Raw genomic sequence first — 14,294 nt, forward strand, 5'->3', positions numbered from 1 at the left:
TATAAACAAAAAGGCCCATGAATTAAGGCTGCAGTCCAATACTATATTGCTGCGGATCAAAGTTAAGAGCTCCCCCGTTTGGGAATAAGGAGTAGCAACAGGCCAGGGAAAGAAGTGCAGTAATTATCCTGAGGATTATTGTAGTAATATCGGCCACGTCTGAGCTTTCTTGAGTCACACATTGCACGAAGAGGTGTTTTATATACTACACGCTCCGAGATAGTAACTTAAAGAGGTTACCCAGCTTGAATCGACAGGGTGGAGGGTGAAATCCAAACAGGCATCAGATAAAGTACTTTCTCACACAGGGCTATGAAACCCGAACAAAAAACAGCCAGTGAGACTGAGGCGTGAGGAAAGAGTGATTCACCAAGCTGATCTTGGGGAAAGCATGGGGTGCACGCTTCTATCTAATCATTCAAACAACATGTACTGCATGCCTGCTCTGTGCCAAAGCCCAAACGCTGCCCTGGCCTCCAAACTCAGAGTGCTGGGAAGTACCACAGACCCCTAAGTGAGGAAGACCGTCGGTGGCAGAGGACGGCGGGCATCAGAACACCTGCCTGGCAATGGAGAACCCAGCTGAAGAACTCCTCTCCTGAACCTAATTCTGTTGTGATACAGTGAGAACAAATCCACTCCAAAAGCACTGAGTTTTAACTATTTCTTCTCAATGACAGAGAACTTGGAATCTTCCTTAGAAGGTCTTTCCCTGGAGATGAGAAAGTGAAGCACCATCCTAGTAGTCAGACATCGAGAAGGACTCCAAAATCATAAGGCCCGGCCATCAAAAGCAGAATGGTCCAGTGTTATCATGATGCTTCAAGCCAGCTCTGCTGTTCCAGTGTTTAAAAACATGCTCTAGTGAAGTCAAATACATCTGGCCTTAAATTCCAGTCCTGCTCCCTACTAAGTCCATAGCTGGAGACACAGTACTTAACCTTTTGTGGCCCCAATCTCTGCTGTTTCAAAATGGAGATAACAACCTCTATCTGACTGGCACCTTGTGGGCATGACAGTATGCTCTTCACGGGGACTGTGCAATGCCCTACCACAACCCTTCGGAGGGACACTAGTAATAGTACTAGCCCCTGCTTGGGGGCAGCCTTAGATAATGCTTTTCTGCACTAAAGCAGTGCATGACCACACACCACCACCACTACCACCACCACCACCACCACTAACAATAACTTGCTAGCCAAATGGAACAGAAACAGAAAAAACAGGGTGGCAACCTAATCCAAAGCAACTCTAAGTTGGTCACCAATCTGCATTATGCTTGAATATCAGAGATGATGATCCATGAATTTCGCCATTCACGTTCCTAGTTCAATTCTAAGCGGTAAAGTGACCTGGCAGCAGGCAGTGAAGCAGATAAGCCTGAGACAGACCAGCAGCTTAGAGAACAGCTGGGTACAGTGAGGAACGACAGCCGGGCCTGGAGAACTTGTAGGGATCCAACAGCCTTTGATTCCAGCCACTGGGTGTCCAGTGCCTCTCAGCCCTTGCCCTTCCTGAAGCCTGCTGCTGTCTTTGCCTGGGATCTTACAATACGCTTCCTACTATCTAGGTCACAGAAGGCTCTCTCTGTTCTCCGTGACCAGAGACAAGCTAGGTGGGAAGCCTACGCCCACCCCGGAAAAGAGGCCACAAGGGGGCAGGGAAGCATTCACTAAGGTTCTTTGTTAAACCTCACTGAATGGGTGGGGAGGGCGCAACTGATTCCTTCAGATGAAATAGGCTAAAGATGCCTCCCACAGACACAGTCTGCCACAAGAAACACCTGGTGTGGGGGGGGAGGGTACAAAACATCCCTTGTGAGTGAATGACATCTTGAAGAAGTTCCATGAAGGGCTGAAGATGCGTCTCAGTTGGTAGTGTGGTACAACCTAATAGGCACAACCTCAAGTTCAATCTTCAGAACCACATAAACTAGACGGTAGCATAAACCTATACTCCCAGCACTTCAAAGCCAAGGCAGGAGGAGCTGAAGTTCAAGGTCAACACCAGCAACACAGTGAGCCAGACTGAACTACATGAACCTATGTACAAATGGTTAAAAAAAAAATGTAATAAAAAGAAGTTCCACAACGTACAATACCAAAATCCAGAAGTGCTAGTATTTTTAACCACGATTTCCAGCTTCCTTTCAGTGGAAACGATTTCTTGAGATAGAAACAAAGCCCAGATTTGCTGGTTTTAATCTTTGTGACAGCTTTTGATTAAGGAATGAGAAAATAAACACTGCCCAACATCCTTACAGCAACGGCTCAAACAACCACCAAACCTAAAAGCAACACTTCCCTCTATCTCCACCCAAATAATTTAGAAAATGACAGTCAAGATGGCAAGCTCCCCTGGCCTGACACATGCCACAACGCCCACCTCCTAGTCTGGTCTTTAGTACCACACCAGTTTTCTGATAGCACTTTTGGGGTTCCTTCCCATTTAGCATTCATTGTGTTGCGTGGCTTATGGCCCAATTTGTTCCATTTCACGCCATCTGGTTTAAATGTGTGAGTTCTGTATTGCAGCAGAATGGGTGATGGGTTTCTCCCAACACCCTGGATGTGCTCCCCATAGCAACTTGCTTCACTGCCTTCCTCAAATCTGCATATAACAGAGAAAATTTGTTTGCTGTAGGTTCAAAGGCAGCAGCAGCAAGCACTCCTGCATAAATCAAACCTGGAGATGGAGACAGGGGTACTCTAGCAGACCAGAGCATAATTTATCTCGATTTACTTTTTGTCAGACCACTACTCAGCCAGGCCTGAGGTCAGTTGTTTCCATTAGTTTTTTTCCTTCAGCCACCAGAAGGACCAGGTTCAAATGCAGCTGCTGTATTAGCAAGATATTTGTCTCTCACTGGGCTTAGGCTGGGCAGAAAAATTCACACGCAAAGCCACTGGCCTGGGACTGCTGGTCAACCCGCTATGAGAGATACCTGGCGTCACAGTGCTCGGGCTGCTCTTTGTAGCCCCACAGTGTTTACTATTTTCCCTCTGTACAAGATTCAATGCCTTCCTGACACTGAGTGGCAAGAGCTCAAGGTGATAAGCAGTGAATCACAAGCTTCAAGAAGTGCTTTTTGCTTTTGTATTTTTTTTCCCAGCCAACAAACAAAATCATAATTTTTAAAGCTAGTAACCCTTCGGAATCTGAATCTCAAGGATGTTTCCAAACTCCTCTGGTAACGTATAAACGCAGGGGTTCAGCAATACTCAATGATCCTTCAGAATGTGAAAATAAGATAATCATCAAAACTCAGAGCCAGCCAGAAAGCCCGCTTCGATCAAAAGAGATGAAGCTGACCTGCCATTTGAGATGATTCCTATTTCTGTCAGATAGTTATTAGTTTCTCAGATCAAAAATCAAAGAGCCTTGAGTGTCTATATGTCAAGTACTCAACACGTCCAAGGGCACTTCTAGGTGACCTCCCTGTCCCCAAGCTCAAGGGCCAGTTTCTTCCCTGGAATGTTAACTTGCTCACACTGAGCTTCCAGCCCCCCACAGCGGTTCCCAGCTGCTTGTATCACTCTAAAATTCCTGGTGAGTGCTACGTATGTGAGTTCTGTATTGCCCAATCACTGTCATAGCTCCACATGCCTAGATTCACAGCCAGACCAGTGTCTGTACTCTTGCTCACCATCCAAGGCCATATAAACTTCTACTCCAAGATGATAGGGCATCACTTGCTCAAGCCCCCTTTCAGATATGGCCCAGGGAGAGCAAAGCACCGGGGCTTTGTGAATCAGAACATTTGGGATAGCAGGTCTAATCTTCCCGATATCCCATCATGAGTTCAACTCAACCCAATTCTTCCACTATAAAAAAAAAAAAAAAAAAAAAAAAAATATGTGCTAGGGCCTCTCTACTGACTTTCAACTTCGTCCTTCCCCAAGACTTCTCCTAGGAATAATAAAAACACACATAAGATTAATTAATAGCATTTAAGAAAAAACATAGTCAGGAAAAATGTATGGGAAAGTAATTGAGTAAAATACCCAAAAGAGATTGCTCTTGACTTCGCTGGCCCAGTGACAGGAAAGGTACAGATCAAGAGTGCCACTTATGTCACTGAAGTTTGTATTTGTTTTCATGTTGCTTGCTGTAACTACTGGGGGTTAAGGCAACCACTCAGCTGTTTGTATGTTAAACCTTACAAGCACAAGGACCTGAATTCAATTCCCAGGATCCACACTGAAAAAGCTGAACATAGTGCCTTCTACTTATAGTCCCAGCCCTATGAAGGAAGAAAACAGGTGAATCTTCAGGGCTTGCTGACCAACCAGACTAGCCTAGCCTACTTGGTGAGATACTGACCAAGAGACAGTGTCTCAATAAAAAAAAAAAAAGAAGAAAAGGATGTATAGACAGTAGACAGTGTCTGAGGAACAACATTCAAGGTTCTCCTCTGGCCTCTACATGTACCTAAGTAAACATACGCGCGCGCGCGCGCACGCGCGCGCACACACACACACACACACACACACACACACACACACACACACCTACTGAGAAAACTAGGTGTAGTGGTGCATACCAGCAGTGATGAGGCAAGCGTCCAAGGCTGGCTTCAGATAGTATAGCACATTACAGGCCATCCTACACTGCATGAGATTTTGTCTCAAAACAAAGTACTGAAAGGTGAGGAGGCAGCTCGCTGGTAGAATACTTATACCAGGCCCTGGATTCACTTCCTAGCACTACAAACAAAAAATTCTGAGAGATATACACATTAAAGAACCACAAAGGATAAGAACAAGATAAGTATTCTAGGGGCTGTGGAGATGGCTCAGTGGATAGTCTTTGCTGCACAAGCATGTAGACCGAAGTTTGGGACCTTGGGACTCACATAAATGGCAAGGGGGCGTGGTGAGCCACCTTTAATTCCAGGGCTCAAAGCAGAAACTGGAAATCTCTAAAGCAAGCTGGCTATTTCAATTAGCCGTACTGGCAAGCTCTTGGTTCAACTGAGAAACCATTCCTCGATGAACAAAATGGAGAGTATTTGGGGAAGACTCCTGACATCAACCTTGGATCTCCACATGCACCTGTACATAAATGCATCTACACACACACACACACACACACACACACACACACACACACACACAGTCTAAAACATTACCATACATATAATAATAAAGTCCTCTTCAAGTCAGAGGCTAGCAGTAAAGGGAAGAGCTAAGGGCAAATGGACAGACAACCACCATGGGGGTAGGACCATATCAGTTTTGTGCCCTTGTCTCCCAGCTTTTGGGGGTCCCCAGCTGAATGCTCAATGAATATTTGCTAAAACAGTACATAAACAAAATGGCTTCCTCTAACAGCTTGGGGGTTTTGCTTTTAACAAAGAATAAAAGAAATGTCCTTCCCCTCAGAATCTCTACTAAAGACAGCATTAATTCCACTTACTGGAAGCCCTTCTAAGGATGACAGAGGGAAGAATGTAAACCTCACACAATAACCATTTTAGGCAATAAATGATCAAATGCTACTGTGATAGCAAGTAAACAAATCTGTCACTTCACCCATTCACTATGCTGATGCATTAGCTGGGAGTGAGCCTTTTAATAGAACAGTATAAGTCATTCGCAAGTTTGCCAAGCACCTTCTGAAACATACATTCATTTGCTTCAAATACCACCTCTTCCTAAGTTGATTTTCTCCTCCAACCACATCAACCACAATTACATCACATGTGTCAGATCCATGTGGTCCAAATGATGGACAGGACCCTTAATGTATCACCATAGCAACAAAGGGACTACATTTCCCACTCTCTATCTGCCACAGCCCAATCAATTATTTAACATGCCTATACTACGGTTGCATAGTATAAATGAACATGTTCATTAGCAGCAAGAGTCAGACCTGAGAAAAATCACAAGCACCAAACAGTAAAGTGACCACAAAACAAACCTATTCTCGTTGGGGGTAACATTGCAATGCATAGTATAAAGGGATGGAGGAGAGACCCTTCTTAGTTTTAAGCTTCTGCTTTAGAATGACGTGAGCTCATGAGTTCCCAGCTCTTATTTAAGGAGGGAGGGAAGGATACAGGGTCTCAGGAAGGAAAAACACATTAACTATACATACACCTTTTATCAAAGGTTACTGAAAATGGGATGATTATATGAGACAGAGAGCCAAAGAATGAAATTCATTTTTAATTAATCTTCTATACCTTTGGTTTTGGTTCTGGCCTGTTTTCTGGATTATCTCTCATCAGGAAAGTGGGAGACTTGATGATTCAGGGAATACACAGCAATCAACAGGCTGCTGTGATTATCCTCTTCCTACCTGGTCACATCTCCACTGACTTCCCTGGGAGAATTCTAAAGAGAATCTCAGAGAGGTTCCTTTGCTGCCTTGATAAAAGAAAAATGTTTCTATCATAAGTACCAGAAAGAGATTATTTTTAGTCTAGCATGTCCAGTCACACTGGAACATACCTCAAAATGTTAAGACCAATACCCCCAAAACCATCAGTTCTATCTTAAACTATCTCATGAATCAATTTGAATTGGGTCCAGGTTAGGGTGGTCCTCTTGCCTTATACACACGGGGATCCAGAAACTGTGTCAGCATTGAAAGATGGAGTCAGCATTAGGACCATGAGGCTTTTCCATTCATGTTATTGGGTTTTTTTCATGCCACACATAGAAAAGATAAAGAATAAATGAGGATAGTCCTCCTAAAGATTCTGTTCTATTTACAATAGATAACAATCAAATAAAGGCTTCATACAAAAAAAAGAAAAAGAAAAGAAAAACGAGTTTTTACTTGGTTAAAAATAACTGACATGACCCAGAAAGAAGTCTCTAACTCACGGACAAATTAAAAGGCATATGTAAAGTCTGAAGAAGCTGTTCTTACACAGCCTTCTGTGTACTGCCCAAGATACAGTCCTCTGCATTCTGTGTCCTGGTATCTAACTTAGCACAATTTAGAGCTGTCAAGCTTTGATTAGACTACAGGGATGACTAAATAATTTATTAAAACTGTAGTTTCCAGACCAGTAGTCCTTCTATCACAGATAATAATTTTATTATGGTAAATATAAGAAATCATATTAAAATACCGTAATATACAATTATTTTACTGTTCATACAGAAAAAGATGTGGAAAATATTAAATATTTACCAAAAATTACAGTTTCCTTCTTAAAACCCATCTTCCCCAAGAAAAGTATCACAATACCTAAAATGAGATCTAGGGTGGCCCTTCTCCTGCAAAAGGCTCCTTTAAGTGGATAAATGATCACATAAAGCAGCTAAACATTTACAAATACTTCACACAGCACTATAATTTTGTGTATATACCCACATAAAATAAAAGCATGTGACCTCGGGGATCATTTATGCAACTAAATGCCTTTCTGGTTAGCATATAAAAAAGCTGAAGACAGATAACCTTTCACATCCGACAGCACACACAGGGAGAGTTATGACCACTGTTCGGTTTCTATAATTGAGTGAATGCCTTTAGACAATTGGTCAAATATTCACCTCCTATTTTCAGTCAGCTGACATGCATGCAAATGCATATATATTTATAAGATGTTATGAGGCCCATGGAGAATAGTTAAGTTTTAGGAAAGTTCTTCCACTGAAGGTTTTGGTTTTTATGACTCTCTAATAATTTTGGTTGTTACATAAAAGAAACAATATGAAAATGGTATGTAAGGGCTGCTATGGCTTTAGAAGGTGTTCCCTGAAGGCCCATGTGTTAAAGGCTTGGTCCCCAGGATGGTGCTATGGGAAGACAGTAAACCTTTAAGAGGTAAGGTCTTGTGAAAGACCCGTAGGTCATTGGGAGCATGCCCTTGCAGACAGGGTGCTCTGGTCTCTTTCTCTTTGCCGTTTGCTTAGATTCCTGGCTCCTGATGTAAGCAGTCAGCACTAATAATGAGAGGGTCCCCGCTTTTGCCACCCCACACATCTACCAGATGCACAGAGCAATGGATCCACCCAACTTAGATTGGAATCCCTGAAAGCAGAAATCAAGACAAACCTGTAATAAATGATTTTTTTCTAGACGAGTTACATTTATCATTTATTTCATTACAGAGACAGAAAGCTGACTAGCCAGAAGCAAAGTACACTGTCCTCTCCCAGATGGCAAGAGCGTCATGGGCTCTGATCAGAGCATTCATTCTACTTTCTTGTAAACAGAAGGTACCCTCATTTGCTCCAGAAATAAAAACTAGACTATACTACATAAAGCTAAATAGTAGTACTGCACTTATAAATATTTGCCTTGGATTTTGTATAAAAATTTTTTTCTTTTCAGATATCAATAGCTGAACAGACATATCTATTGTTTTTAACAGCAAAATTATAAACTTCAAGATTGCCCAGTGATTCCATGTGATTTATGGAACAGCCGCCTATTTGATAACAACCATTAAAAATAGTGCAAGCCAGAAAGGTGGATCATTGGATACAAATGCTTGTTGTGTAAACCTAAGGACCTGAGCGTGGTCCTCAGAACCAAAGTGGAAAGAGAGCACCAGTTCCCAGAAGTTGTCCTCTGACCTCGATGCACATTCCCACACACACACATATACATTATACACACAACCATATACACTATAATAGTTTCATAAATGGTACAAGACTACCAAAGAACAACTATAGAACAGAATGGAGTCCCCCCAAAATAGACCTCCTCATACAAAATCATGATTTTCACAGAGTCACCAGCATAATCCAACAGGTAAAGAAAAACAATAGAAAAACTAGAAATCTTGAGCACAACCCCACCTCATTCACAAAAACTAACATGATAGGTAATATAAATGAGAATACAAGTGATAAAATCATAAAGCTGTTGGTGAGAAACAAAAGAAAAATCAGGATGTGGAAGAGGGCAAAGGTTTCTCAGGCAGGTTACAGAACTAGACCATGACTAGTAAGCATGACAAGTATGACGCCAACATTTAAATCTCATTGAAGACAGTCTTTAGAAAATGAAGAAGCAAGTATAGAAGTCGGGAGCTTCAAAACACAAGTGGACAAGGACTTTCTGAATAGGAATCCTACTGCTCAGGAAATAAGGCCAAACATGGACAAATGACATCTCATGGAATTAAAATGTTCCTGCATGATGGAAACAGCTAATCAGGAGAAGAGACACTTTAGAGAACAGTGGACAGAAGATTGGTTGATATCTAGAACATACGAAGAGCCCAAAAGAACTAAAGAAGTCAAAAAGCATAGACAGAAAATGAGTTAAAGACGGTTATCAAAAGATGACGTATAAATGGGCAATAAACATGAAAAAACATTCAACCTCACTAACCGTCAGAGAAACACAAAGGAAAACTGCATTGAGATCCTCTCTCACCCTGGTCAGAATGGCAACCATTAAGAAAACAAATGACAAAGGCTGGCGAGGATGCAGACCAAAGGGAACCTTTACATGCTGCTGATGAGGTGGCAAATTAGTTCAGTCACTACGGAAATCAGTGTGGAGCGTTCTCACAAATAAACTACAAATAGGTCTACCATACTGATCCAGCTACACCACCCCTAGGAATTTGCCCAAAGGACTCTGAGTCAACCTACGAAAGAGATCCTTGAACATCCGTGCTTCTTGCAGCACTGCTCACAATATGTAAGAGGACAACGTAGGTGCCCAACAACAGAGGGATGGATAAAGAGGTTCTCACCTGTTTCACAACTGGATTGGTGATGCCACTGACTGACGCCCTCACGGCAGGATTCAGCAAACTGAACATGCAACGGGGGCTGCTAAACAAAGTTCTGCCACCACTGCTCTGAAATTACAAACAAACGAACAAAAAAGATGCAGTTTTAGTTTCACTGAAGAAGAATCAGTCAAAGCTTTCACTCATCAGAATGAAATTCTCCACATTGATATCTATATGATATCTTCACTGCCAAGCCTGCTGCTGGTGAGACTGATGTGGAATTTAATATGTCACAAGTGTTTGGATCATAGATGTGTATTTGACACATCACTTTCTATGTCTCATCTTTGAATCTCTAACCAGAAACAAGACTCAGATACTAACACAAAGTATGCTGGAGACCACGGTGCATAGCATCAGGTTGCCCACGGCTGGTTATAATGGCGACCTGATACTATACACCCTGGTCTCCAGCATACATACAAAAATCACATTTTCCAAACTTGTCCATCTGCTATTTTGATTGTTTCCATTGTTCTATTTTGAGTAGTGCTCATGGGAACTCACTCTCAATCAACTAATACTTAACATGGAGAGATATATGTCTGAGATTACAGAAGGAAGTTTAAATGAACTGGTTAAACATAGTCTGCGTTCCTTAACAGGTACACACATGGCAGAAGAGCCTAATTATAAGGAATGTTTCTACAGAAACTGTTAGTACGAACTTGGAGTTTCAAGTCTACTATGATGATATGTCCCCATTTCCAGAACATCCTCTAGAAGGACCACAGAGAAAGACATAGCACACACCACCTACTGATGAGCCTATAAAAAAGGCGAGCTGGTGAGCCAACGATGCACTGAGTAACAAAGTAGTCTCTACATACACTAAGTGTAAGAATGAAGAAACACAAATACCAATGACAATAAGTTACACTCTACACCAAAGCACAGTTGTAGATGGGCACCTTTACAGAACCAGTCCATATCCACATTTTCCCCAAGCAACATCACTTAAACAATATAGTGAGGTACATATTTTGAGATGTTCTGTGTACAATTATTTTCTAGAAAGTATAGATACCTACTCTGATTTTTATATGAAAAAGTAAAATAGTTATTTCATGCCTTATTATGACTGAAGTCTAATAAAATAGGAGGGTTGTAAAATGTGATGTATTTGTGTATATACTGTAGGTGCCGTTCTCAAGGTAGGTATATATCCTGACATTTTTGTACAGGTTTGAAGTTGAAATCGAATTATATATACATATACTTTATTGTTCTAAATAAAGAACTTTATGCATTGTAAAAAAAACAATTAAAGGAGAGCAGTGGGTGGCATTGGGAAAATAAAGACAATCAGCACATCCCTGCATTTAATGACCATTTTCACTCTACTTATGGGGAACAATGTACTTACCTACTGGTAAGACAACAAAGCATTTTCTGTCCCTAAATTCACCTAGGCTCTCATAATTGTAAGTTTGGACTAGACAGAACAGATTGTTTCCATCTGCCAGGAGTGTTCCTTCCAGGCGTTGCAGCCTAATGAAGACTGTACCATCAGGAGGGCATCAAGGCCTCTGCCATGCTCTCCACAGCACATGGTATATACCTCCAGCACAGCATTTGTACACTGTTGATTAAAAACCCCATCTTAAAGCTCAACTTGGTATCCCCAGAGATCAGTGTAGATGCTAAGGAAACAGATCAGCATTTCAAGAACCCAGCAAGGACTCTCACATTAAAATTCTCCTTTCATAAACTATATCGTCGCTGAAATGCAACCACTAATGCCCACTACCTTTTGCGTTCCCTACTGCTATTACCTGAAGAACATTTTAAATTTTTAAATTGCTCATGAAAAGCTAAAACATTAGGTCACTAAAATCCACTCCACAATTGGAGACTCCTTGGAAGTTAGAGGAAGGTCATTGTCCAGACCCATCACTCTGTGAACAGCAAGGCCCCTAGGACAAAAGAGGTTAACATTCTGAAGCCAGTTAGAGTGTATGTATAGGAATCCTCCATACTATTTTAGCAGCTTTACTGCAAATCTAAAATTATCTCAAAATAAAAAAATGTTTCTGTCACAGATGACAGGCAGGACCCTAGGCCACATATGAAAAGAGGAAACTAAAGGAAGCCAGCTGTATTTAGGAATGCAGAAAAGCAGAGGCCTGAGGAGAAAGACCAAGTCTCAGTTTCCAGTTCCCAACTTTGTCAGGGACCAGATAGACTTTAACAATGCTTCCCACTGTAATGGAAATCTTGGACCTCCCCAAAAGACCCTGCCCTGCAAAGATAAATCATTCTTCAGCCAAAGTGATGTTTCCAATCCAGACCTGAACATTCCTGGCATAGACAAACTACATACTAAAAGTAAATCTTTTTAAAATGTATTTATACCCACAAAGACAAGAACCTTAGAAGTATAACTAATTACTATACTACACTACACTACACTATACATACCTAGGCATCTACTCTAACGCAATACAGTATTGGAAAGTGCTTCCAGGAGCACAGAGTAATAACCGAGCACCCTGGGTGCACTCCACCTGCATGCCAGCCTTCTGATGGCCACCATTCTCCTTGCCCCCAACCACTGTTTACTTGTTTGTCAGCTGAGAATGACAAGAGAGGTAAATCTCACACTTCACACAAGAATGGACTTGCAAATGCTGCCCTGGGTCTCCAAGGGCACAAGTCACATCTGCTAATGTATTTTGTACCATCCCTGGCTCAGTGCCCCATGAAGGTAAAGAGTTTAATAAATGTTTCCAGCGACACCAACAGCTATAAGAGTCAGCTTTCTTCCCAGCTCATTTACTTTCCGCGAGTAATATTTATTAAGTTTTCATTTGTACAAGGTTAGCCCTATGCTAATGCTGTTTACATTGTTCCCAAATGATGTTAAATACATACCTCGGGGAAGATGTCCCTAAAACTCCAGAGGAGAAACTGCTGTGAGGATTGCCGACATTTTCCTGGAGTGAGGGGGCAGATGTTTCAGGACTGTTTCTACAAACTCATGCATAATTTCTAAGGAGAGCTCACTGGGGAGGCAAGAGGACTATAAGAGGACTATATAGCCTAGTGGAGAAACAGACTTTTCCAACGTTTGAGCTGCTCAGGCCAACCCAGAGAGTCAGCCCTTACTTTGTTATAGGACTCCGTGGGCTCTGATACCAAATAGCTAATTTGGGGTTAGCCTATGATTCTAAGTCTTTCAAGAGTACAAATATCCAATAGTGATCCTGAGCACCTCTCTACCAAGTCCACAAAGGTCTGGATCAATGATATGCTGCTGATCCTGTAGAGAGGATGTACAAGGCAGCATGTTCTTTCCAACCCTTCACCCAAGCTCCAGCCTGGGGCCACAGCAATAGCAACTCGCCTTCTGTTCCCGTGCTCTGATGAAAAACCTCTAGATTGCCAGATCCTGGCAAAAGTCTAAGAACTCCAAAGCCACAAAATGAGATGACACTGGCCAATGGTCAGACCTTGGTACATATCATCGCTAGACTATGCATGGAGGTAGGGACCCCAGAAGTACACAGCATCACTAGACTATGCATGGAGGCAGGGCCCCCAGAAGTACACAGTATCACTAGACTATGCATGGAGGCAGGGCCCCCAGAAGTACACAGCATCACTAGACTATGCATGGAGGCAGGGCCCCCAGAGGTACACAGCATCACTAGACTGAGTAGAGACAGGACCTCCAGAGGTACATATCAGCATTAGCCTGTGCATAGAGGCAGAGCCCCCATAGATACACATCCACAATAGACTGCATGGAGGCAGGGCCCCCAGAGGGTCACATCTGCACAAGACTGCATGGAGGCAGGGCCCTCAGAGGGTCACATTCACACTAGACTGCATGGAGGCAGGGCCCCCAGAGGGTCACATCTGCACAAGACTGCACGGAGGCAGGGCCCCCAGAGGCAATGCACCTATTTTGTCTTTCCTACATATCAAGTTCCCAAGGGGTTGTTTTTCTTTCATAAGCACTGTGTCTCTGAGATATTCTAGAGTCAATTAAAACTCAGTTATCAGAAGCACAGAGCCCTGTAAAATCTGGAAATGCTGTTTGTTACATAGCCCTTGCTTTCTCTCCTCATTTCCATCTCTGTCTCTCCCTGGCCTTCTGAGCATCTGCCTAGGTGAGAGCTTCCTGGCTGCTCGGTCCTCCTTCGCCACCTCCTCCAGCCTTTGCCTCAAAACAATCCTTTCAGACCTTGCTTCTAGATTCTGCCTTCCTTTGAATCTTTCAGACTCAAAACACCTCAGGAAATAAACTCGGAGTTCAATACCACTCCTGTGTCCAAGATCTACAACAGCTATCTTCCGCTTAAATAATATATAACAGGACCTCTCTGGTGAATGCTAGCCTGTAACTTGCTTTACAGTGCCAGATGCCCTCTAGTTCTGTGAATGCCTCTTTTTTTCAAAGGCAAAACTGGTTCCCAACATGCTCTCAAATTCAGCGAGGGGCAGTGGAACTTCCCTACGGGCCACCGGAAGCTTCAGAGTGAACACCCGGACTGGTGGTACAGCTCTACGGTATGTCTTCCCGGCATGCTCAAAGTTCTTGGTTTTCCTTCTAGCTCCAAAATTAACT

At 42.5% G+C, this 14,294-nt stretch overlaps 1 protein-coding gene across 4 annotated transcripts in view; it reads right to left on the minus strand.

Annotated features, from left to right (window-relative positions):
• The window catches only part of Fam160a1 (family with sequence similarity 160 member A1), a 271,043-nt gene that overhangs the window by 128,789 nt on the left and 127,960 nt on the right, over nucleotides 1–14,294 (minus strand). For 3 of the 4 annotated variants that reach the window (XM_037206702.1, XM_037206701.1, XM_037206700.1), the window contains one exon: nucleotides 9,680–9,787. The exons of the other annotated variant lie outside the window; for it this stretch is intronic. The gene's annotated coding sequence lies outside the window, so the exon portion shown is untranslated. The remainder of the gene's footprint in view (nucleotides 1–9,679; nucleotides 9,788–14,294) is intronic. 4 annotated transcript variants of the gene reach the window in all.

The sequence above is a fragment of the Peromyscus leucopus genome, chromosome 6 (genome assembly GCF_004664715.2).
Source record: "Peromyscus leucopus breed LL Stock chromosome 6, UCI_PerLeu_2.1, whole genome shotgun sequence".
NCBI classification, from domain to species: Eukaryota; Metazoa; Chordata; class Mammalia; order Rodentia; family Cricetidae; genus Peromyscus; species Peromyscus leucopus.